This window comes from Oncorhynchus tshawytscha, unplaced genomic scaffold, assembly GCF_018296145.1.
Source record: "Oncorhynchus tshawytscha isolate Ot180627B unplaced genomic scaffold, Otsh_v2.0 Un_contig_3880_pilon_pilon, whole genome shotgun sequence".
Taxonomy (NCBI): Eukaryota; Metazoa; Chordata; class Actinopteri; order Salmoniformes; family Salmonidae; genus Oncorhynchus; species Oncorhynchus tshawytscha.
In genome coordinates, this window is record NW_024608953.1 from 59,398 (window position 1) to 83,895 (window position 24,498).

Consider the following 24,498-nt stretch of genomic DNA (forward strand, 5'->3'; position numbering starts at 1 on the left):
GTTGCAGTCTCCCATGGAGGTGTGGGTTCAAAGTGGGCCATTCCCACTTCTGACAGTTGTTTATCTCTCTCATGGATGCTGCTTTGCATTAAGTTCAAATAACCACATCTGTATCAATTTATAAGTAATTTCAAGTGCCTCTCAGCTGAGCATGCTGCTTAAGCATAATAGGATGATGAAATAACTTCACACAGTGAAATAAAATTATATAATAAACACTCTCAAATGCAAACCTTCTGGAGCTGAGCAAAGATCAAGGAAAATAAGAAAACTGCTGTACTTAAAAACAAATGAATGGAGGAACATTTCATGTTATTGCATTATAATGAAAGTTACTGCATTATCTGCATTATCTTTCAGCTGTTAAATTATCACTTTCTGTAGGCTGCCTGCCTGTTGGCCCAATCACTCCTAACAAGCCTGTTTACTCTGCCTTTTGCAAATGTTGTACTGTGTTATTGACTTGGTTTACTCCATGTGTAACTCTGTGGTTAAGGCAGTTGAAAATGGACTGAAATACCTGGTTAAATTAGTGAAATAAATCTTCCTGCTATGCCTAGGCCCATTTGAAACAAGCCTGTTTTCTGTCACAGTTGTCGTGGCTGAGTGGTTAAGGCGATGGACTAGAAATCCATTGGGATCTTCCTGCGCAGTTTTGAAACCTGCCATCAATGAAAATGTATTTTTCTTGATCCCTCCGGAGGTGGAAGTTTAGTCTTGTTTCTTATACCAATCCATCTCAGATCTCCACAAGTACATAGGGATTAGTTGTCCATTTGGGATAGGACTGCAGGCCATCTATCCCACCTCACACCTTTACACACCTGGTTATCCATCCTTCTAGCTCTATAGGCCACAGTAGCATAGGTTACAGGTTTGTTGTCAAGCCACAGATTTCAGGTGAGATCCCATGATACACTCAACAATACAACAACACGATTCTCATGAATAACCATTAAGCCATTTGTTAAGATTTCCCCCATTTTGACATGTGGACCTGTTGTCACTCTTACCCTGACGGATAGCTCCAGACACTTTTTGGTCCTATCTGAGGCATTTTTAAATTCATGTCAAAATGGCCATATTCTGAAGACACTCTTAAAGTCTGCAGGGTAATCGAACTGGCCACATCTAAAGTCAAGCCACAGGTCATAGGTGAGAAACCTTGTTAAACCCTAAAAAAAAGAAAAAAACATGATTGCATTGAAAATAACCATTAAGTCATTCAGGTCGCAGACTCCCCTATAGGCATGGTTTGAAACCCACTCCTGACAACTTTTTTACTCCAAAGGCAGGAGTGTGTGAAATAACTTCACAAGTGATGAAATAAAAATGTATAATAAACACTCTCAAATGCAAACCTTCTGGAGCTGAGCAAAGATCAAGGGAAATAAGGAAACAGCTGTACTTAATAACAAATGAATGAACATTTCCTGTTATTGCATTATAATGAAATACTACATTATCTTTCAGTTTTTAAATTATAATTTGCTGTAAACTATGCCTACCGGCCCATTCACTCCTAACAAGCCTGTTTTCCTCTGTCACATTTGTCGTGGCCGAGTGGTTAAGGCGATGGACTAGAAATCCATTGGACGTTGTTGTTCAACTTTAATAATCTTAGACTGCAAGGCCTGAGAAATTTTGCGTCTGATTCTGCATAATTTCAAGATTGAGGGATAGAGTATTTTCGTACTTCGTAAAATATCACTAGCGTTCCTCATCCGGACAGGTTCCCAACTTTGATTTCTGTTGTTTCTACGCAACGTCTGTTTGAGATCCTTTAACAAGCTCAGACAGTCAGATCTTGGGTCACTGGTCGGAACGCCAACTATTACTTGAACTAGGCCGTGCCGAGTTCAACGAGATATCCCGCTTGACCGTTGCTCGCTCGGTCTAAGCGCAGCGACCATTAGAATAGTAGGCCCAAACTGCCCCACAATGTCATTTGCTTTTGGGTGACAGTGAGAGAACCGTTAGGGTGAGAAGCACAATTCGACCTCAGGTACGTTCCTAAGGTCCTCCCGATCCGTGCAAGCCTAACCTTGACTGTGTGGCATTAACCCTTAACAGTTAAAAGTAGGTGTTTACATCAAACAGTTTGCATTGACTTCTCTCCCCATAGGAATACATTGCCTGCACCCCTAAATTCAACCTGAAGCCTATATGGGTTATGAATGCCATATGAATCTGTCTTCGGTAACAGTCCATCAGGCCACTATGAGGTCTACCTGTGTTGATTCTAAGCTTCCTAGACCAACCGGAAGTGGTTAAAATCACCCTAAAAATGTATATCCATTCCCTGCCTGCAGTTTGATAGACATAGTGCATTCAACCCTGTGTAAATCAGCCAATTCTTAACGTAAAGACTTAAAACTCAGGATTCTGTAAAAGCATACACCAATGAGGATATGTGTTGACTTATAGTTTCCTGTGCCAACCGGAAGTGCCATAATTGGTGTCTCAGGGGCTGTTTCGAGGGGTTAAAAAGTCTGATCTTTCCAAAACTTCATATGTGTGATTAGGCAACCCCCATGAACTGTAAATCAGTCATTTTTCCCATAAAATTTCAAAGGAAAAATAAATCACACACACACACAGCTTGGAAGGAGGGACACATTGGGGTGCGTAGAGACATACACTGCCTGCATTAGTTAACCTTGTTGGAACTTTTAAAGAACCGTCAGACCTAGAGTTCCGAAACTTTAGAAACCTGTTCTAGACCCTAGGTCGATAGTGCGTGGTGAGTTACGTGGCTCTAGAAGGTTCTCGGACCGAGAAACAGCCTCGTACATTTGCAATGACTTCAATTCATTTTTGCATCACGAAAATGACGACATTTAGAAATGTCCCAGAGTCGCAAGACTAGGTGCATTATGACCGCCTTGGCCCATATAGACGGACCCCAACGTTTCTGTCCGATAGCTCATTCAAGGACCCCGTAGCAAGTCATGGAAAAAAGTGGATTTTCAGCACCAATTAGGGTCTTGCTCGGACACCAAATTACCTATCGAGCCGAAACTTGGGATTCGGGGTCACCTCAGCTAGGCCTACACATAACATCAGAAATGGACCCGCAGCTAGAACGTAACTATGTGTTTTATGGTTTTTGTATGGTTTGAACCGAAGGCGTTGTGAATTTTGGGCCAGCTCTGAAGTATGTGATAGATGGCTACTAAACGAGTTGGAAAAAGTGGGTTTGGTGTCAGTTTGTATCAGTTTGGTGTCAGAATGATCTCTAATTGACTGATGGACGGTGACTTGCTGGTGACTCTTGTCCATTTGCAATATGTTTAAACAGTGAGGTACCATCACCAAAGTGACATTCTGAAATCAACCCTAACGAGCGATTGAGATGAACCAGAATCACTGCCCAGCCATCCCGAGTTCATCGGGCCAGTCAATTTTGACAAATTTGTGATGGTAAATGCCCATTGAACCATATTGCAAATGCACAGTGACTTTGCAAAAGTGAGCAAATGAAATAATGAAATCCAAAATGAAGACCCATGGCCCGGCCATCCTGTGTTCATCAAGTCAATTTTGCAAATGATTTTTGAGCATGACAAATTCGTGACGGTGAATGCCCATTGAAACATATTGCAAATGCATATTGCAATAGTGAAAAAAAACCAAATGACATGATGAAATCAACACAACAGTGATGGAAGAGAACAACTATTGCCCGGTCATGTTCACAAGTAAAAGGAAAAATTTCTTATGGCAAACAACTTTGACTTTTGACTTTTGAAATCATAATAATGTAAAAAACCTATGATATTCATACAGTTCTTACACATGATTAATTGACATAAAATCTAAACAATTTCGAAAAACGGTCCAGAAAGCACTTTTTTACGAGGGTGATAAGTTTTTTTTTTAAAGTTCACATTTTCGACTTTTGACTTCCTATGAAATCATATTGCAAATGGACAAAACGTATGCCTTATGCACAAGTTAAAAAATAATAATAATAATAATGACAATAAAATACGACTAAAGTATGTTGATACAGTTCTTATACGTGTGTAATTGACACAAAATTCGAAAGAATTTCAAAAAACGGTCCAGAAAGCACTTTTTTAAGGGTGTGTGAAGTTTTTTATAAAATGTCGCTATTTTTGACTTTTGACTTCCTATGAAATAATATTCCAAATGGAGAAAACATATGCCTTATGCACAAGTTTAAAAAATTTTTAAAGATGATAATAAAATATGACTAAAGTATGTTGATACAGTTCTTATACATGTGTAATTGACACAAAAATCGAAAGAATTTCAAAAAACAGTCCAGAAAGCACTTTTTTAAGGGTGTGTGAAGTTTTTTATACATTTTTGCTATATTTGACTTTTGCATTCGTATGAAATCATATTGCAAATGGACAAAACATATGCCTTATGCGCAAGTAATAAATAAAAAAAATGATGATAATAAAATATGACTAAAGTATAACCTTGACCGTGTTGCATTAACCCTTAACAGTTAAAAGAAGGTGTTGATACAGTTCTTATACATGTGTAATTGACACAAAAATCTAAAGAATTTAAAAAACGGTCCAGAAAGCATTTTTTACGTGTGGTGAAACCCCTAAAGGGATTCAACCTGTTTTTTTTAAACCTGTCTTTTCAGGAAACATGAGGTCTTGTGGACAAGCTTCCTGGACCAACCGGAAGTGGTTTGATATCCTAACTGCCTGCAGTTTGAAATCATATTCTAAAATGGACTTAAAAAACTGTTGCATCAATTATGTTGACTTATAGCTTCCTTGCCAAAAAATAAGGGGCTGTTTAGGGGTTAAAAAAGTAATTTTCCAAAATAAAGGCTCTGATAAGGCAAATATATGCACTGTAAAAAAGTATTTTTCCCATAAAATTTCAAAGGAAAAATAAATCACACACCTCACTGCTTGGGGGAAAGGAGGGACACGGATGTGTAAGAGAATCAAAAGCCTGCATTAGTTAACATTGTTGGAACTTTAAAGAACCGTCAGACCTAGAGTTCTGAAACATTTAGAAACTGTTCTGACTTAGGTCCGAGAAAGTGAGTTACTTAAAAGATTCTAGAAGGTTGCTGGAACTTGGGCCTCTTACATTTGCAATGACTTCAAGTAATTTTTGCATCACGAAAAAAATTTAGAAATGTTGCAAGACTATACTTATTGACTTTAGCTAGGACCCCAACTTCTGTCTGATAGCTCATTCAAAATCTCCAGTCTGGAAAAAGTTGATTTTCAAAATTAGGGTCTTGCTCGACTTGGTGAAAATTAGAGGTCATCAGCTAGGCCTAACATAACTTCAGAAATGGAACACAAGTTGAAACTATGTGATTTTATGGTTTTTGTATGGTTTGAAAGTTGTAATTTTAACCATTATAAGCATTTAAATAGAGATAATGTTGGAAAAAGTTAGTGTCAGTTTTATCAGTTAAATTCAGAATGATTCTAATTAAACTGATGGTATGTTGGTGACTCTTGTCCATTTTGCAATATGTTTAAATTGTAATTACCATCAACAAAGTGACATTCTGAAATCAATAAACGATTAGATCAGAATTATTTTTCCCGGGCCAGCAAACATTCCTGCAAGGATTTTTATACATGACAAATTTGTGAGGTAAATGCCCATTGCATTTTTTTGCAAAAGTGGGAAAACATAAACAAATGGAAATAATGAAAAACACAAGGACATTTTTGACCCACTATCAATGCCATTTAATTGTGTTCATCAGGTAAGTCAATTTTGCAATTTTGATTTTTGAGCATACATAGCAAATGGGAACAAAACATATTGCAAATGGTCTTAACACTTTAAACTATGTCATCTGATGAAAAAATATCAAAACCAAATGGAAATGATAAACCAAACTGGTGAGGACTATGGAACTATCACTTGACTTCCTATGAAATCATATTGCAAATGGACAAAACATGTGCCTTATGCGCAAGTAATAAAAAAAAAAAAAAAAAATGATAATAAAATTGGACAAAAGTATATTCATACAGTTCTTGCACATGTGTAATTGACAAAAAAATCGAAAGAATTTCGAAAAACGGTCCAGAAAGCACTTTTTGGGGGGGTGATAAGTTTGTGAACAAAATTTCACTTTTTCAAAATTTTGCATTTGGATGTTGACTTGGGTTGCATTTGCAATATGAAAAACCCCGGTGGAGCGCATTCACCACCTGTTTGATTTTTGAAGTGTTACAACTGGCATTTGCCATATGGCATTTGCAATCAACTTTACACGAATCAACGCCACATCGGGTGGTATTGGACACCGTGTATATGGTTTGTCCAATGCCAATGTTTTGCCATTCTTTTTTGTCCATTTCAGGGGGGTAATTCCCTTACATTGAGTGGCTGCTGCCAACATACTGACTCAATCTCTAGCCACTTTAATAATTAAAAATAGGATGTAATAAATGCATCACTAGTCACTTTAAACAATACCACTTTATATAATGTTTACATACTCTACATTACTCATCTCATATGTATATACTGTACTCTATACCATCTACTGCATCTTGCCTATGCCGTTAGGCCATCGCTCATCCATATATTTATATGTACATATTCTTATTCATTTCTTTGCACTTGTGTGCGTATAAGGTAGTTGTTGTGAAATTGTTAGATAACTTGTTAGATATTACTGCAAGGTCAGAACTAGAAGCACAAGCATTTCGCTACACTCGCATTAACATCTGCTAACCATGTGTATGTGATTTGATTGAATGTTTTCCCCATAAAACCTACCACTGCTTTGATTTCTAATTTGATCAGTATTGGTTTATGCTGTTAAAATTTGTGTTTAAGCAATAAACAAATTTAAAAAAGAACATCTCTGGTTGTAAACTGACTGCAGTAGCTATGTTTTTGGTATCGCTCATGTCATACTGCGTGTCATTCCTCAACTGTCTGGATTTTACATTAATTTTGGATCTCCACCAAACTGACACACTAAATTAACTAACTGTTTTTGTACATATTCAAGTAGCGATTCATAACATACAAATACAATCAGTACATGGCTTTCCATTAATTTCTTAAACTCATTGGAAATGAAATTCAACTATGCTATAATCCCACTGAAACATGAATAAGCCTCATTCAGATGATTTTATATGGTCCTTTACCCACCAGCTCCGTGGGAAAATTGGATCCTGGCCAAAGGCACAAGTCATCGAGGATGAGTTTTTGACAATATTAATGTCAACTGCCATATGTTGATGTACATGTCCAACTGGTTTCCTCCTATTTTCAGACTACTGATGCCAGACTAGTGTTTTATCATGGGGCCACAGATACTCCCCTACTCTGTCAGTGGTTCCAGATCGACAACAGACAACTGTGTGCGCATAGCATACAGTATTGAGCAATAGAGAAGAAAATTGAACACTAGACCAAAAATATACACCATTTTATTTTAAAGTGTCTTGTGCCATCCCAAACAACGTACAATAAAATGAAATTGAAATTAAAGCTAAAGGGCATATGCAGTAGGGTTGATAAAGGTCAAGATAAGTTTGACTGGGACTAGTGGAAGCGTAGGATGTTTGGTAACATTTGGCATCCTAAACTTGTTTACATGTGACAAAGTAGGCTACAGGACCATATAGTGCTTCTACCCAAGTGGTGGCCCATCATGTCTTTAGGAGCTACAGTCTTTTTCATTTTTTCCAACCAGGCATTAACCAAGACATAGCTAGAATGTTATGGAGTGATATTAGTGCCAACATAAACTGAATTTCAGATTCAACATCATATCGCTCCATAAACTCTAGTGTGCCTGGTTTGGCCAAAGATTACTACACATTTTGGCCCTCCAGGAAAAATGCCAAACTCTCTTTGAAGTCTCTGACTTCCTCCCTATAGGCTCTCGTTGTTGGTGATCAGGCCCTACCACATTTGTGTCATTGGCAAACTTAATGATTGTGTTGGAGCAACAGGTAAACATGGAGTACAGGAAGGGACTAAGCAGGCACCCCTGAGGGGTCCCCGTGTTGAGGGTCAGCTTGGCAGATTTTTTTATTTGACCTTTATTTAACCAGGTAGCTAGTTGAGGACAAGTTCTCATTTACAACTGCGACCTGGCCAAGGTAAAGCATAGCAGTGTGAACAGACAACAACACAGAGTTACACATGGAGTAAACAATAAACAAGTCAATAACACAGTAGAAAAAAAGAAAAAAGAGTTCATAATTACAATTTTGCAGATTAACACTGGAGTGATAAATGATCAGATGGTCATGTGCAGGTAGAGATACTGGTGTGCAAAAGAGCAGAAAAGTAAATAAATAAAAACCGTATGGGGATGAGGTAGGTAAATTGGGTTGGCTATTTACCGATGGACTATGTACAGCTGCAGCGATCGGTTAGCTGCTCAGATAGCAGATGTTTAAAGTTGGAGAGGGAGATAAAAGTCTCCAACTTCAGCAAGTTTTGCAATTCATTCCAGTCACAGGCAGCAGAGAACTGGAAGGAAAGGCGGCCAAATGAGGTGTTGGCTTTAGGGATGATCAGTGAGATACACCTGCTGGAGCGCATGCTACGGGTGGGTGTTGCCATCGTGACCAGTGAACTGAGATAAGGCGGAGCTTTACCTAGCATGGACTTGTAGATGACCTGGAGCCAGTGGGTCTGGCGACGAATATGTAGCGAGGGCCAGCCGACTAGAGCATACAGGTCGCAGTGGTGGGTGGTATAAGGTGCTTTAGTAACAAAACGGATGGCACTGTGATAAACTGCATCCAGTTTGCTGAGTAGAGTATTGGAAGCTATTTTGTAGATGACATCGCCGAAGACGAGGATCGGTAGGATAGTCAGTTTTACTAGGGTAAGTTTGGCGGCGTGAGTGAAGGAGGCTTTGTTGTGGAATAGAAAGCCGACTCTAGATTAGACTCTCTGAATGTATATGCAGTGGTAAGTGTCAGTGCCATGAGTTACACTGAGTGTATAAAACATTAAGAACACCTGCTCTTTCCATGACTTATGCTGACCAGGTGAATCCAGGTTAAAGCTATAATCCCTTATGGATGTCACTAGTTAAATCCACTTAAATCAGTGTAGATAAAGAGGAGGGGAAAGGTTTAAAAAATATTGTAAAGCTTGAGACAATTGAGACATGGATTGTGTGTGTGTGCCATTCAGAGGGTGAACGGGCAAGAGAAAATATTTACGTGCCTTTCAACGGGGCATGTTAGTAGGTGCCAGGGGTACCAGTTTGTGTCAAGAACTGTAACTCTGCTGGGTTTTATACGCTCAATAGATTTCCGTGTGTATCAAGAATGATCCACCACTCAAAAGACATACAGCCAACTTGACACAACTGTGGGAAGCATTGGAGTCAACATGGGCCAGCATCCCTGTGAATGTTTTGTACACTCAGTACATTAATAGTATTGGTACGTGTTCTTGCCGTAACCTGTAAAGCTGGAGCAGCCTGCGAGGCAGGGGGAGGTGTAGGTGATGCCGTTGTCTGAACACTCAGGGTCCCACTCCCCAGCCAAGCAGGAGCAGTCTCTGTTACACTCTGACAGCAGGCTGCCATCGTACACCAGGGGACCTGGGGGACAGAGAAAATGGCTGGTAATAATGATGTTTAAATAATTGTTGCTGAACTATCATTGACACAGGCACAGTGACAAAACAGCCATGAATCCTGGCTCAGTAACAACCATACTGTATATTCCCACAAGAGGGAGCCCCGGCACAAGACCATGTGTGTTTTGGTCAAACTCTCCCTCATATTCCACTGATCAAAACTTTTGTTTTTATCAACCCACCAACCAACTAATCAGATATCATATTTACCCGTTGTAGCACACGGTCAGACCAGCCACCTGAACGTTGTCACACTTAGTGCCAGAGTGCAGAGGGAGGAGGAGGTAGGCCATGAAGGAGGTGACGAAAGACAGCTGGGCTCCAGACACAACGCCAAGCTTATACCTCTTCATCAGTAGACCTCCCAGGAATATCCCTACCGCACCCACAGGCAGGTTCAACTCACCTGGAAAAGTTATACTCACACGTCTTTAGTGCTTACCAGTGTGCTGGAGTTTCATTTCCACTCATGTTCAACAAACCTACAGGGGATGGGAGAGAACAAAAAAAGTGTATTTAATGCCGTTCAACATCAGTACTGACAGGATGGAACATTTCAGCTGGAGCATGTCCAGGTTTCTATGGCTTTGTTGAGACAGGCAGCCCAATTCAGTCAATTGTTTTGAGTAATTGCTCTATTGACCAATCAGATATGCTCTGAAAAAGAGCTGATGCGAAAATATCTAATGTGAAAATTTCCCATCATTATTCAACAGGCTAATGGTTCTCCAGTTGTCTATATAAAGAGTATCCTTATTAAGTTTGGGAATCAAAGTAATTACACCTTGCTTTAAGGAAGCCATTAACTCCCCATTTCCTATTGATTGGTGAAACATAGCAAGAATGAAAGGAATCAATTTATCATTGAATGCTTTATAAAACTCGCTTATTAAACATACACTTCCAGGGGACCTATTGTCCTTAAGGCTTTTAATACAGTCTTTTATCTCAATTTCAGATAACTCATCATCACAAAAATCCCTGAAATCATTATCCATCTTTTTAGCAATGTTTACAACACGTCATGCTCTATCAACTGAGCTACGAAGGAGCACGTCCACGTCACTAGAATGATGACAAGCCATTTCAACTGATTCTAAAGGGAATCATAGAATTCCAAACTCATTTCTATGGCAGCACAGTTTTCAATTTTGTAAACAATCATTTTTGAACGTGTGTTGCCAACAGACATCTAACCGACGTTCTATGGAACGTTTTCTGTGCGAAAACATCAACTTCAGTTTGCTGCTTGACAACAAACTTGTTTGATTTTTGAGACCTGAGAACAATCGACTGGAAAATGCCTGGGTGCTTTTCAAGACTGGCAGAGAGAGTGTGTGGACGTCGGCGGCCTACTGCATCGACAGGTTGTTCAAATTCATTTGTGGCTTGTTTTTCTTGTCTTTTTCTATTTTGCAGGGTTCGTGATCGTCGACAGGTGGACAGCGATTTCGAAGAGGGTATGTGGAGTTTAAAACTCTTCTTTTACTACATTTAACAATGTCATTATAATTTGCGAAATTTTGTGTTTTCTATCATTCAGACTTGGCAAAAATGCTTGTGCTAGAGATGTTGTAGCTAGCTAGCTTGCTAGTTAACATTAACTTTAGTAACTGTTGCTAAGCGATCGACTTTTGCTACCTAGCTAGCTAGTATTAGCAATCTTGCTATGTTTTATGTCCTAACAATAGTTTATTTTATATTCCAATGTTCCTCATTTTAGAAACAACTGTCCTGGATGAGGTCCAGTTGGATGTGCCATTGGATGATGTGCCAGATGTTCCACAGCTGCCAGTCCTCCTTGATGACCAGAATGCTGCTATCATCCTTGAGGATGTGCCAGATGTGCAGACTATCCTTGAGGTACTTTGACATGAAACAAATCTCTTGTCTGCTTTCTGCTTTAGGAGGCCACTGGCAGAGGCCACTCTTTTCTTTGTCATAGGACGAGGCCAAGTTCATCCGTACCTATAACGACTTTGTGGACTACCTGAGTGACCCCTCCAAGCGGAATGACATTGAGAGGGAGCTGGCTGAGGCAAAGGTGAGTTCATTAACTCTTTCAAGTGTCACTGAGTTCTTCCACATGCATGTCTTTATACATCACAGTAGCTGATCTATATGAAATCATTCCTATTTTCTCCAAATGTGTTTTCTTGTCCTAGATCCATCATGTGAACATGATAGATGTCCTCTTTGAGCTGGTGCTGTTTGGGATGATGACAGCTCAGAAGTCCCTGATGGTGGTAAGTAGCATCTCACTGGTACATGTTTTGATATCTCTCTATTAGCAGTTTCACTTAAATTCCTCATCTCTTCTATTCTCTCCTCTTTTCTCCTCCTTTGTTTCCTTTAGCACCCTGGTGGGTTCGTGGTGCGTCTGAACGCTCTCCTGTACTCCTTCCTGCCCACTGCTGCCAACATGGAGCCAGAGGCTGACAGATACCTGCTGCTGCTCAATGTAAGAGTCAAGAGGTTACTTCCTGTTTACTTCCATATTCTTAGTGTACTTCCTTTTGACTTCCTTATTCATGGTTAACCAGGTTCCAATGCCATTTTAAGGGGAGTATTTCTAATTGTCTCTCTCCTCTTGATAAGCTAGTAACTCAGAACCATTTTCTATGTGTTGTGTGGTGTTCTCTTCAGGGCGGGCTGATGGCTCTGCTAGATGACATGTTTGGCCAGCAGCTGGCCTGGTACTTTAACCCAGAGTCTCTGGTCACTGAGCTCTCCAGCCTCCTGGAGTACCACTTGGAGAGCCTCATGGCCAGCATGTAGTCCTACTGCAGGGAGCATACTCCTTTCTCCTTCTCTCTCTCTTTTGAAGGAATTGAGGACTTGAAGTGCTTTGTTGAACCATGATTAGTTAACACCCATGAATTGAATGTATTCTCTTGTTTTCTCTCCCCACAGGATTCTTGTGACACTTTGCCACCCAACAGGGATCTAGACACCAATGCCCTACATTACTTTGCACTGAATTTGACATTTTAAAATAAAATAAGTTGTAGTTCAAAAACATTTTTGTTTCTGTCTTTTCATCTATTTGATTTATGACCATTTCCTCTTCCTAGAGTTATAATGCTAATATTAGATTACATGAACAATGATGCTTTATTATCTGCAAATGGAAAAAAAACTGTTTAGTTGATTTACAGATACTACAGGCCCACACTTTATATGGTTTTTGTACTGTGGTTTGTGATACTGTACTATTTAAAAACATGTAGGACTACATACACTGAGTGCACAAAACATTAGGAACATCTTCTTCATATTGAGTTGCACACTCTTTTCCCCTCAGAACAGCCTCATTTCGTCTCAGCATGGTACAAGCTGCCCTAAGCGTTCCACAAGGATGCTGGCCCATGTTGTGTCAAGTTGGCTGGATGTCCTTTGGGTGGTGGACCATTCTTGATTCACATGGGAAACAGTTGAGCATGAAAAAAACAGCAGTGTTGCAGTTCTTGACACACTTAACCCGGTGCACCTGGCACCTACTACCATACACCGTTCAAAGACAGTTAAATCTTTTCTCTTGCCGAATCACCCTCTGAATGACACACACAACCCATGTCTCAATTCTCTCAAGGTTTTAAAATATTTCTTTCTCCCCTTCATCTACTCTGACTGAAGTGGATTCAACAAGTGACATCAATAAGGGGTCATAGCTTTCACTTGGTCAGTCTATGTCATGGAAAGAGCAGGTGTCCTCGATGTTTTGTATTATCAGTGTGTGTAGTAACCTGGTACAGTATAAAGTATACCACTAGAGGGGATAATTGCTTCAGTCTTGAATGTTACTTCTCGATATCCCTACTCTACATTAACAGTCTGCCATCATAGACTCCGGTAACTTCGGTATCTTAGTTTTTATATTTGCCATTAATGTCTGAACCATTTACCATCTTTCCCACTGAAACCAGTAATGTTAGCGTTCATTTGAGAGAGGGTGTAGTAGTGCATACTGACCACTAGTTGGATCATAGTGTGGGTGGTGGAGTTCATGCAGGAACACAGAGGGTAGAGGCATTCTCCATCACAGTAGAAGGCAGAGTAACCCGTAGGAGCCAATACCCAGTCCTAATGGAGAGAAATACCATAGAAATCGAATGACAAGATTAGAAGAATGACTAGAATAGACTCTTTCTATGAGAAATACATGATAAAGAATAGAAAGAACATACTCTACAATGCACATCCTACACAAATGCCTTGCTTCCCTAAAAATACTGTGTGTTACAGCAAATAAGGTGGTACAATGTTAGCTCATGATTATCTATTCAGTACAATGTGTAGTTAAGAGAGATAGAATCTCACCTTCCAGCCTTGTTCACTGAATCTCACATGTAATTCATTTCTCTTACAAGCCTGACGCCCACTGTTGACATGTGATCTGAAAGGGACCAAAAAATATGTTATGAACCAGGAAAGACTAATGTCCACTTTGGATGCATTGGATTTCAAATGAAATGTAAACGCAACTTCAGTAATTTTGTAATTGGGATGATTTATCCCTTTAAACTGTGTATAAAACAAGTTTAACTACAAGACAAAAAACCAGTGTTGTCCCCTGACCTTGTATGTATACTGGGCAAGGGCAGGTCGTATTTGGGCTTCTTCTTATGGGGGTTGGGTTTCAGGATGCCTGGGGGGCGACGGAGCCTGGCTGGCCCTGAAGAAGTTGGTTAGATGAGTACTTGAAGGCTTATATCTATATTTTGGAATGTTGGATGATGATTTCGGGAGAAATCATGGAAAAGGGACCAGACCACTTTTTTTGTTAGTTAACCTAAACGAATCACCACCCTCTATAGAATAACAACAGTGACAACAGTTGACTGCTATTTAAGTAATAATTTGACTGTCAAATCCATGTATTGGTATGTGGCCATTGACTTTTATGGAGAGACCGCCCCAAATTTTCTGTGCCATTTCCTGGCCATTTCATTAACTCCGTGTTCTAAGCTCTGCGCATCCCAGCGCTTGGATAAATCAATGGTACAAACCTTAAGATATTGATCTTGAAAGAGTTGCATAACGGGCTGCAGGGAGGTCAGGCGCAGGATAGCAGAACTGGGTATTAACCGGAGCAGTTTAATGAGGAAAAATCCAAAGGCACCCAGAACAACAGAATATGGGTTGAAATAACCCGTCGCAAACCAGTCTGAAGTGCACATACACTTTACAACAAACAATTCCACACACAGACATGGGGGGAACAGAGGGCTATATACACGTCAAGTAATGAGGGAATGTAAACCAGGTGTGTGGGAAAACAAGACAAAACAAATGGAAAATGAAAGGTGGATCGGCAATGGCTAGAAGACCGGTGACGTCGACCGCCGAACGCAGCCCGAACAAGGAGAGGAACCGACTTCAGTGGAAGTCGTGACAGATCTGTTTAAAACAATCAATCTTGTCATCGTGATCTGAGGTTAACATTTTGTGTAATTCTACTAAGTTTTATAGGGTGAAAATGCAAGCTTGTGTAAGGTAGTAACTCAAACTGTCCGCATTTGGGAAATTTGCGCAATATAAATCAAATCAAATTTTATTTGTCACATATACATGGTTAGTAGATGTTAATGCGAGTGTAGCGAAATGCTTGTGCTTCTAGTTCCGACAATGCAGTAATAACCGACGAGTAATCGAGCTAACAATTACAAAACTACTACCTTATACACACAAGTGTAAAGGGATAAAGAATATGTACATAAAGATATATGAATGAGTGATGGTACAGAGCGGCATAGGCAAATTGCAGTAGATATATATACATATGAGATAAATAATGTAGGGTATGTAAACATTATATTAAGTAGCATTGTTTAAAGTGGCTAGTGATATATTTTACATCAATTCCCATCAATTCCCATTATTAAAGTGGCTGGAGTTAAGTCAGTGTGTTGGCAGCAGCCACTCAATGTTAGTGGTGGCTGTTTAACAGTCTGATGGCCTTGAGATAGAAGCTGTTTTTCAGTCTCTCGGTCCCAGCTTTGATGCACCTGTACTGACCTCGCCTTCTGGATGATAGCATGGTGAACGGGCAGTGGCTCGGGTGGTTGTTGTCCTTGATGATCTTTATGGCCTTCCTGTGACATCGGGTGGTGTAGGTGTCCTGGAGGGCAGGTAGTTTGCCCCCAGTGATGCATTGTGCAGACCTCACTACCCTCTGGAGAGCCTTACGGTTGTGGGCGGAGCAGTTGCCGTACCAGGCGGTGATACAGCCCGACAGGATGCTCTCGATTGTGCATCTGTAGAAGTTTGTGAGTGCTTTTGGTGACAAGCCGAATTTCTTCAGCCTCCTTCAGCCTCCTGAGCCTCCTGTGTGGGTGGACTCCTGAGCCTCCTGTGTGGGTGGACCAATTCAGTTTGTCTGTGATGTGTACGCCGAGGAACTTAAAACTTACTACCCTCTCCACTACTGTTCCATCGATGTGGATAGGGGGGTGTTCCCTCTACTGTTTCCTGAAGTCCACAATCATCTCCTTAGTTTTGTTGACGTTGAGTGTGAGGTTATTTTCCTGACACCACACTCCGAGGGCCCGCACCTCCTCCCTGTAGGCCGTCTCGTCGTTGTTGGTAATCAAGCCTACCACTGTTGTGTCGTCCGCAAACTTGATGATTGAGTTGGAGGCGTGCGTGGCCACGCAGTCGTGGGTGAACAGGGAGTACAGGAGAGGGCTCAGAACGCACCCTTGTGGGGCCCCAGTGTTGAGGATCAGCGGGGTGGAGATGTTGTTACTTACCCTCACCACCTGGGGGCGGCCCGTCAGGAAGTCCAGTACCCAGTTGCACAGGGCGGGGTCGAGACCCAGGGTCTCTTGATGACGAGTTTGGAGGGTACTATGGTGTTAAATGCTGAGTTGTAGTCGATGAACAGCATTCTCACATAGGTATTCCTCTTGTCCAGATGGGTTAGGGCAGTGTGCAGTGTGGTTGAGATTGCATCGTCTGTGGACCTATTTGGGCGGTAAGCAAATTGGAGTGGGTCTAGGGTGTTAGGTAGGGTGGAGGTGATATGGTCCTTGACTAGTCTCTCAAAGCACTTCATGATGACGGAAGTGAGTGCTACGGGGCGGTAGTCGTTTAGCTCAGTTACCGTAGCTTTCTTGGGAACAGGAACAATGTTGGCCCTCTTGAAGCATGTGGGAACAGCAGACTGGGATAGGGATCGATTGAATATGTCCGTAAACACACCAGCCAGCTGGTCTGCGCATGCTCTGAGGGCGCGGCTGGGGATGCCGTCTGGGCCTGCAGCCTTGCAAGGGTTAACACGTTTAAATGTTTTACTCACCTCGGCTGCAGTGAAGGAGAGTCCGCATCGGGCCGTATCAGTGGCACTGTATTGTCCTCAAAGCGGGCAAAAAGTTATTTAGTCTGCCTGGGAGCAAGGCATCCTGGTCCGTGACTGGGCGTTTTCTTTTTGTAATCCGTGATTGACTGTAGACCCTGCCACATACCTCTTGTGTCTGAGCCGTTGAATTGCGATTCTACTTTGTCTCTATATTGACACTTAGCTTGTTTGATTGCCTTGCAGAGGGAATAGCTACACTGTTTGTATTCGGTCATGTTTCCGGTCACCTTGCCCTGATTAAAAGCAGTGGTTCGCGCTTTCAGTTTCACGCGAATGCTGCCATCAATCCACGGTTTCTGGTTTGGGAATGTTTTAATCGTTGCTATGGGAACGACATCTTCAACGCACGTTCTAATGAACTCGCTCACCGAATCAGCGTATTCGTCAATGTTGTTGTCTGACGCAATACGAAACATATCCCAGTCCACGTGATGGAAGCAGTCTTGGAGCGTGGAATCAGATTGGTCGGACAAGTGTTGAACAGACCTCAGCATGGGAGCTTCTTGTTTTAGCTTCTGTCTGTAGGCAGGGAGCAACAAAATGGAGTCGTGGTCAGCTTTTCCGAAAGGAGGGCGGGGGAGGGCCTTATATGCATCGCGGAAGTTAGAATAGCAACGATCCAAGGTTTTACCAGCCCTGGTTGCGCAATCGATATGCTGATACAATTTAGGGAGTCTTGTTTTCAGATTAGCCTTGTTAAAATCCCCAGCTACAATGAATGCAGCCTCAGGATATATGGATTCCAGTTTGCAAAGAGTCAAATAAAGTTTGTTCAGAGCCATCGATGTGTCTGCTTGGGGTGGAATATATACGGCTGTGATTATAATCGAAGAGAATTCCCTTGGTAGATAATGCGGTCGACATTTGATTGTGAGGAATTCTAAATCAGGTGAACAGAAGGACTTGAGTTCCTGTATGTTGTTGTGACCATACCACGTCTCATTAACCATAAAGCATACGCCCCGCCCCTCTTCTTACCAGAAAGATGTTTGTTTCTGTCGGTGCGATGCGTGGAGAAACCAGCTGGCTGCACCGACTCTACAATTTACTATGGCAAAAATTCAACATGTCAATTTAAGAATATTGTATTCTTTGCCTACTCACAAAGTATTACCAAAGGTACATATATTTCAAGGGACATAATACTGAGACCCCTGGACATGGGTGGGGGAATATTTGTGAAGAAAAAAAAAAGTAAGTGAACCCTTTGGAAATACCTGGATTTCTTTTTTTTTTTATTATTTTTTTTAATATTTAGTTTTTATTGTAGGAACATAAAGAAAGTACAAATAAAGCCAAATAAAAGAACAAAAAAAGATCTGGCAGTTACAGTGCACTTCATACCTTCATCATCATACCATCATATTAGTTACATTGACATCTTTGAATTAGACCTTTTCCAAGTACGAAACCCATTTTTCCCAGTATTCTTGACCTCTCTCCTGTTGAGTTCTTAAAGCAAAGGTCATACGCTCCATGTGGTGTATTTCTTCTACAATGTCTATCCATTGTGTCACTGTGGGAGGGTCTTTTTGTAGCCATTTCCTAGTGATAGCCTTTTTACTGGCTGCCAGTAGGACCTTCAAGAGGTACTTTTCTCTGTTGTGTAAGTCATCAGGTATTTCACCCATGTACAAAGAAATCAATGTTTGTTCTATGTCAAATCCCATTATTTTTCCAATGTTAGATCTTATTTCTCCCCAGTAAGTTTCGATTGTGGGGCAAGTCCAAAAGATATCAGACTGGTCCGCCCTCAATAGACCGCATTCTCTCCAACAAGGGTGTAGTGAGCCAGTCTGTTTGATTTCAGTTTAGGTGTTATGAAGAAACGTATAACATTCTTCCAACAGAATTCTCTCCATGACCTTGAGTTGGTGGAGCTTTGTTGAGTCTCTAATATGTTCAACCATGTTTCATCAGTTATTTCAATGTTAAGTTCCTCCTCCCATTTCTTTTTAAAATAGTTTGTAGAATGTTTCTTTGAGGATTGAATACCCAAGTAGAGATTTGAAATAGTTTTTTTGTTACTCCCCAAGTTGTATGCGTTAGTGAATACTTGGATTAATTTTGGAGGTGCTCGAGGGTCAGTCACTTATCTCCCTTAAGAAATAGTGTCGTACTTGTAGGTATCTGTAAAAATCTTGTTTATCCAAGCCATGTTTTTTACTTAGGTCCTGGAAGTTATCTAGGTTCCCATTCCTTATAATTGTACTGAATGATGTGATGCCTTTCTGCGTCCATTGTTTAAACCTGCTGTCCTGAGTTGCAGGGATGAAGCTGGGGTCGTATGCGGGCCAACTCAGCAATTTGATCTCTCTGTCTAAATTATTTAGCTTAACTACCCTAAACCATGTCTTCAGAGAGAAATTAATAGACTGATTTTGTCTATTGTATATTTATTTTACCATCTCCTTATTTCCCAGTACTGTATGGGTATCTCTGTCAAAGTAGTCATTCGATGATGTCTTTCCATTTGGATTCGTATTCTGAATTGCACCAACACAGGGGTCTCAATTGGGCTGACACATAATAATCTTTTAGGTTTGGTAAGGCCATACCCCCACAGTTTTTTGGTAACTGTAATGTTGTATATCTAGTTCTTGGTCTCTTACTGTTCCGTTTATCCCATTCCCTAAACTGGTTAGGCGGGATTTCTATGGGCAGTGATTGGAACAAATACAGTAACCTCGGCAGGATGTTCATTTTGATTGTTTCAATTGTACTACTAAGATCTAAGGGAAGTGAATTCCACCTGTCTAGGTCATCATATATTTTCTTGTTAATGTGATCGTAATTCATGCAATAAAGTTTGGGTATATCTTTTGGTAAATTTACTCCCAGATATTTAATGGATGATATAACAGTTCTCTTGTGGTGAAGGAGAGTCGGACCAAAATGCGGCGTGTAGATTGCGATCCATGTTTAATCAACAAACGTAAAAACACGAATCTAAATACAAACACTACAAAAACAACAAACGTAACGAAAACCGAAACAGCCCTATCTGGTGAAAACACAGAGACAGGAACAATCACCCACAAACACACAGTGAAACCCAGGCTACCTAAATATGGTTCCCAATCAGAGACAATGACTAACACCTGCCTCTGATTGAGAACCATATCAGGCCAGACATAGAAATAGACAAACTAGACAATGAAACATAGAATGCCCACTCAGCTCAAACCCTGACCAACCAAAACATAGAAATATACAAAGTAAACTATGGTCAGGGTGTGACAGATGAAGAGGTCCAGGTGAAGCTATACCTACTCTTCAGCTCTTCCTGTGGGGTATAATTATATACTAGGGGTTTGGGTCTTGTGTACGTTAAGCACATACCCTGAATATGTTCCAAATGTTTGTAAAACATCCATCAATCTAGGTACACTTGAGCCTGGGTCTTTAAGGAATAACAGAACGTCATCAGCATACATGCATATCTTATGTTCACTGCCTCTTATTGTTATTCCCTCTAAGGTTGGGTCCTGTCTTATTGCCTGTACTAATGGTTCTAGGTACAAGGAGAAGAGCGTGGGTGAAAGATTATAGCCTTGTCTTGCCCCTCGCTCTAATTTTAGCGTTCGTGTCAAATGTTCATTTATCTTTATTCTAGCGGTCGGACATGAATACAGTGTTTTGATGCACTGTATCACTTCTTTGTTGAAACCAAATCTTTCCATAATTTGGAATAGGTAATCCCATCCCACTGAATCAAATGCTTTTTCTGCATCTAGGATGTTTAATATTGCACTTGTCTTATTCTGAGTAATGTGGTCCATGACATGTAGTGTTCTCCTTATATTGTCCTGTGTCTGCCTATTTTGTATGAAACCAGTTTGATCTCCGACGATCAATTCTGGGATTATGTTCTCCATTCTTTTGGCTATTATTGATGCATATGGTTTATAATCTGTGTTAAGAATTGCGATAGGTCTATATGAACTGTATTCTTTCTTATCTTTACCCTCTTTTGGGATTACTGATATGAGGGCCTCTCTCCATGACGGTGGGAGACCCCCCTCCCTCAGAGTCCAGTTAAAACAGGCCTTAAGTAGAGGTGCTAATTGTTCTCTGAAGGTCTTGAACCATTCTGAAGGGAAGCCATCAGTGCCTGGAGACTTTTTGGCTTTTTGCTGAGATATTGCTTTATTAATTTCTTCTGTGGATATTTCTGAAGTTAGTCTATCATTTTGCTCTGTCCCAATTGAGGGGAGATCGAGTGAGTTCAAAAAGTGCTCTATTGTCTGTGCATCTGCCTTCTCTGGTTGCTTGTACAGATTTGTGTAATATGATTCAAATGCATTCTGTATTTCATCTAATTTGCATGTGATCTTTTTTGTTTTGGGGTCTTTTATTTTGAAAATGGTATTCTGTGCTTGTTGAGTCTCCATGCTAGTAATTTGGTTGCCTTTGAGCCTGCTTCATAATATCGCTGTTTCAGGAAACTATGCTTTTTCTCTACTTCTTCTCTATAAATCTGGTGAATTTCCTGTTTTACCTTTTGAATCAAAACTTTATATTTCTTGAGGAAAGAGGATTGTTTGTGTGAGCCAAACTTTTTTATCTATATATTTATTTTCACTTTCTGAAGGCACTGTATATCTGCAAGAAAGTGATAAATGAGCGACTCTTTGAAAGGGGGTCATATATACATTGCCTTATTAAAAATAAAAATAAAGCTATCGTGCTATAATCGGCATAGTTTCTCAGACCAAATCTTCATTCTGGTTTAAACAAAGCAATCTGATCATGCTCCAGTAAAATACACGCTACAGGGATTTTTTTTTAAAAGGCTTCTGCAAAGCACATATACATTGTCCAATCAACATCCACACATTGATTTCATTCTTCGGGTCTTTATTCAAACACAAACACACGTGGAATAAAATGATCTTTCAGTGTCTTGTTGCAGGTTGTGCAATGTTCGAAAGTGTGTGAGAGATTAGCATTAATGTTTGTGTATGTGTGTGGGGTCAAGTTTGGACGGTCGTACATATGCAAATAGGCAAGATTGTACATTTCAGGTCCATGGACAGCAGCAATATCGGCATAGCGATATCTGTCATTCAGCACCACATGACAGTAGACAGCAGCCATCTCATGTGAAGTTGGCACTGGGGAAATCCCATGTAATGAGAAACGAGGCCTAGGAGGCAAAAAGACTGAAGGAGAAGACTCCCACAGGAACTCTATGCTAAACTGTTCTGCCACATTCACTTCAAATGTTACATCTTTCGATTTGTAAATGATAGGGAATACATCTGCAAATAATTGAAACTGATTATTCAAACTACACTGTACAGCTTTAGTGTGTCTGTGCATCATAGGTACAACAGTAAGCAATTCCGTTCTCAAATGTCTGTTTATTGTGAGAAACAAAATGAAAAACACCTGTTAGACCATTACAATGCGGACTGTCATGCATTTTTACTATTACCAACAAGACAACGAAGTGATACGTGTCATGGAGACTTATAACGGATACTTTCCAAACACCAAAAGTTCCCACGCTGAGCGATATTGTTTACTACACTATTATGCATACAATCCAAGTCATACGTTTATTGTCATTCATACTCTTATTTTTAACCAAATATCTTTTCAAAAGTGTTCATTGTGTCAATTCAGAGCTCGGAAATATTGGAATAATGTGCTTAAGGGGACTGACACTCAAGGCGCACAACAGGATAACACAACAACCACATTTTCAATTGACAATCATTGCTTTAAATGGATGTGGTTAGATTTGTATTAGCATATATGCCTATATTATACAAATGCACACAAGGACCTCAAATGTCAAGAGGGGATGTTTAATTTGATAATAAACATAAAGTGTATTTTTAAAATTTAATTGGCATTAGTTGGTCTGTTCTAAAGATATTGTGCAGTATTTATTGGAAACCAAGGTTGGATTACTAAGCCACAGTCATTGATCATTCGCGACTTTAAGTCATTCCTGCTATCTCTAGATATCTATAGCACTGCATTTCTTCCCCATCTTATTTCTCCATGGATAGGGTTTGGTGCATTACGGAGTTCACTTATGGTCCCACAAAGGTAATCTTAGGAGAAATTCATTTTAGCATACTGTAAATGCCTGTGCATAATGTCCCACACAGGTAATCTTAGGATGAAATTCATTTTTACCGTAAAACATAAAGCATCATTATTTTCATTATCTTCAAAGGATTTCTGTAGAAGCAGCCTTTATTTTCAGACTCTGCAGGCCTGCTGGGAGGAAACATATTACAATAAACAGGTAAGATTAATCCCACAAAAACATAAACAACAGAAAGAGAGTTGTATTTCAAGACAGTTTAGAGAAGGTGGTCATAAGAGTTCTTAACAATCACTTGCAAATTGTGAGGCATGAGCAGTTGTGAAATGTTGCGAGAGGCCCTTCTGAAAGCACATGATATGGTATTTCGTGGCACGGTCTCACACCTTACCTCATCTTGCAGAAGAAGCTCATGGTCCACTATCTGCTGCTCCAGAGTCAAGGCCAGGTCCCTCCCCATGTCACCACGGAGCACATGAGCAAATGGCTGGTGTCTCAGGGCAAAAAATCTCTTAGGGAGAGGTGAGTACCACGTCAGCACTCACCTTCACTGCCATTCCCTGCAACCAGCAGCACTCCAGGAGGTGTGGGTAAAATAAACAACAGAAAAATCAGAAGCCAGGAAAGTTGAATTGCTCTGTGTTTTATTTGAAGGGTGTGGAAGGAAACCCTGGAGGAGGAAACGACCTCGCTCGGCTGGTAAGAGAATGAGAGTTCGAGACAAACTACAAGTTAGTGAGCTCTTTACTAGCCTTTCAACAACGAGTTAGCACAGCAGAATAGATCTGTTGTGAAATTACACCAATGGGACTTCCTGTTTCATACTGCAGGCCTGGGAAGTAAACACTTGCCTAAAAATGATGAACATAGAGCACGAGGCTTTCTGCAAGCTCCGCCGCTCCATGCACCCCACCTCGCCAGCTGACATGTGAGTTCCATGTACTGCCCTGCATATGACTTGATCCATTTATCTACACATCTGGAACTACGCAGAAACAGACTAAGACAGTGTTCTCTGTGAGCACATTGCACATCGTTTAGCGTTGTCTTCTCCTTTTTGTTGATTTCAGCGATCCTAAGGTCCACAGCATCGTGGAGAAAGCTGTGAAGCATTCTGGGCGAGCAGTCCAAGAGCCCAGTAGCAACCTGCTCAGCCCATCTCAGGTGGTGCCCAGGCTCCTCCTGGCCCTGTGGCTTCAGCCAGAGGAAGGCCATTCAGAGCACCCAATCCTTATAAGTGGGATGGCCGTGGGCATGGTGGCGGCCGTAGTGGAGAAGCTCTCCTGCATGTTAAAGGACCCTTCCCCTCACATCCCTTTCTCCCGGGCTGCTGCTTTTGACTCTGTGCGGTCGATCCTTGGGAGAATCAGTCGGTCCTTCTCCACCGATGACCTGCAGAGCCCTTTTATATGAGCTCTGTCTGTGCCTTTGTGGCGGACGAGGTGCAGAGCTGCTTCCAGCCCCCTGCAGC

The 24,498-nt window shown here is 40.8% G+C and overlaps 3 long non-coding RNA genes across 3 annotated transcripts; 2 read left to right on the forward strand and 1 right to left on the reverse strand.

Annotated features, from left to right (window-relative positions):
- Window positions 1–12,802: 12,802 nt before the first annotated feature.
- Window positions 12,803–14,859, reverse strand: LOC121844034. The gene is made up of 3 exons (XR_006081826.1): window positions 14,182–14,859; window positions 13,924–13,999; window positions 12,803–13,686 (listed from the first exon to the last, which is right to left on the reverse strand). It is a non-coding gene; the product is annotated as an uncharacterized LOC121844034 (long non-coding RNA).
- An 8,271-nt stretch (window positions 14,860–23,130) lies between these two features.
- LOC121844035 lies at window positions 23,131–23,707 on the forward strand. The gene is made up of 3 exons (XR_006081827.1): window positions 23,131–23,228; window positions 23,431–23,549; window positions 23,682–23,707. It is a non-coding gene; the product is annotated as an uncharacterized LOC121844035 (long non-coding RNA).
- LOC121844036 lies at window positions 23,705–24,135 on the forward strand. Its single transcript, XR_006081828.1, has 3 exons — window positions 23,705–23,726; window positions 23,858–23,955; window positions 24,098–24,135. It is a non-coding gene; the product is annotated as an uncharacterized LOC121844036 (long non-coding RNA).
- The last annotated feature ends 363 nt before the right edge of the window (window positions 24,136–24,498 follow it).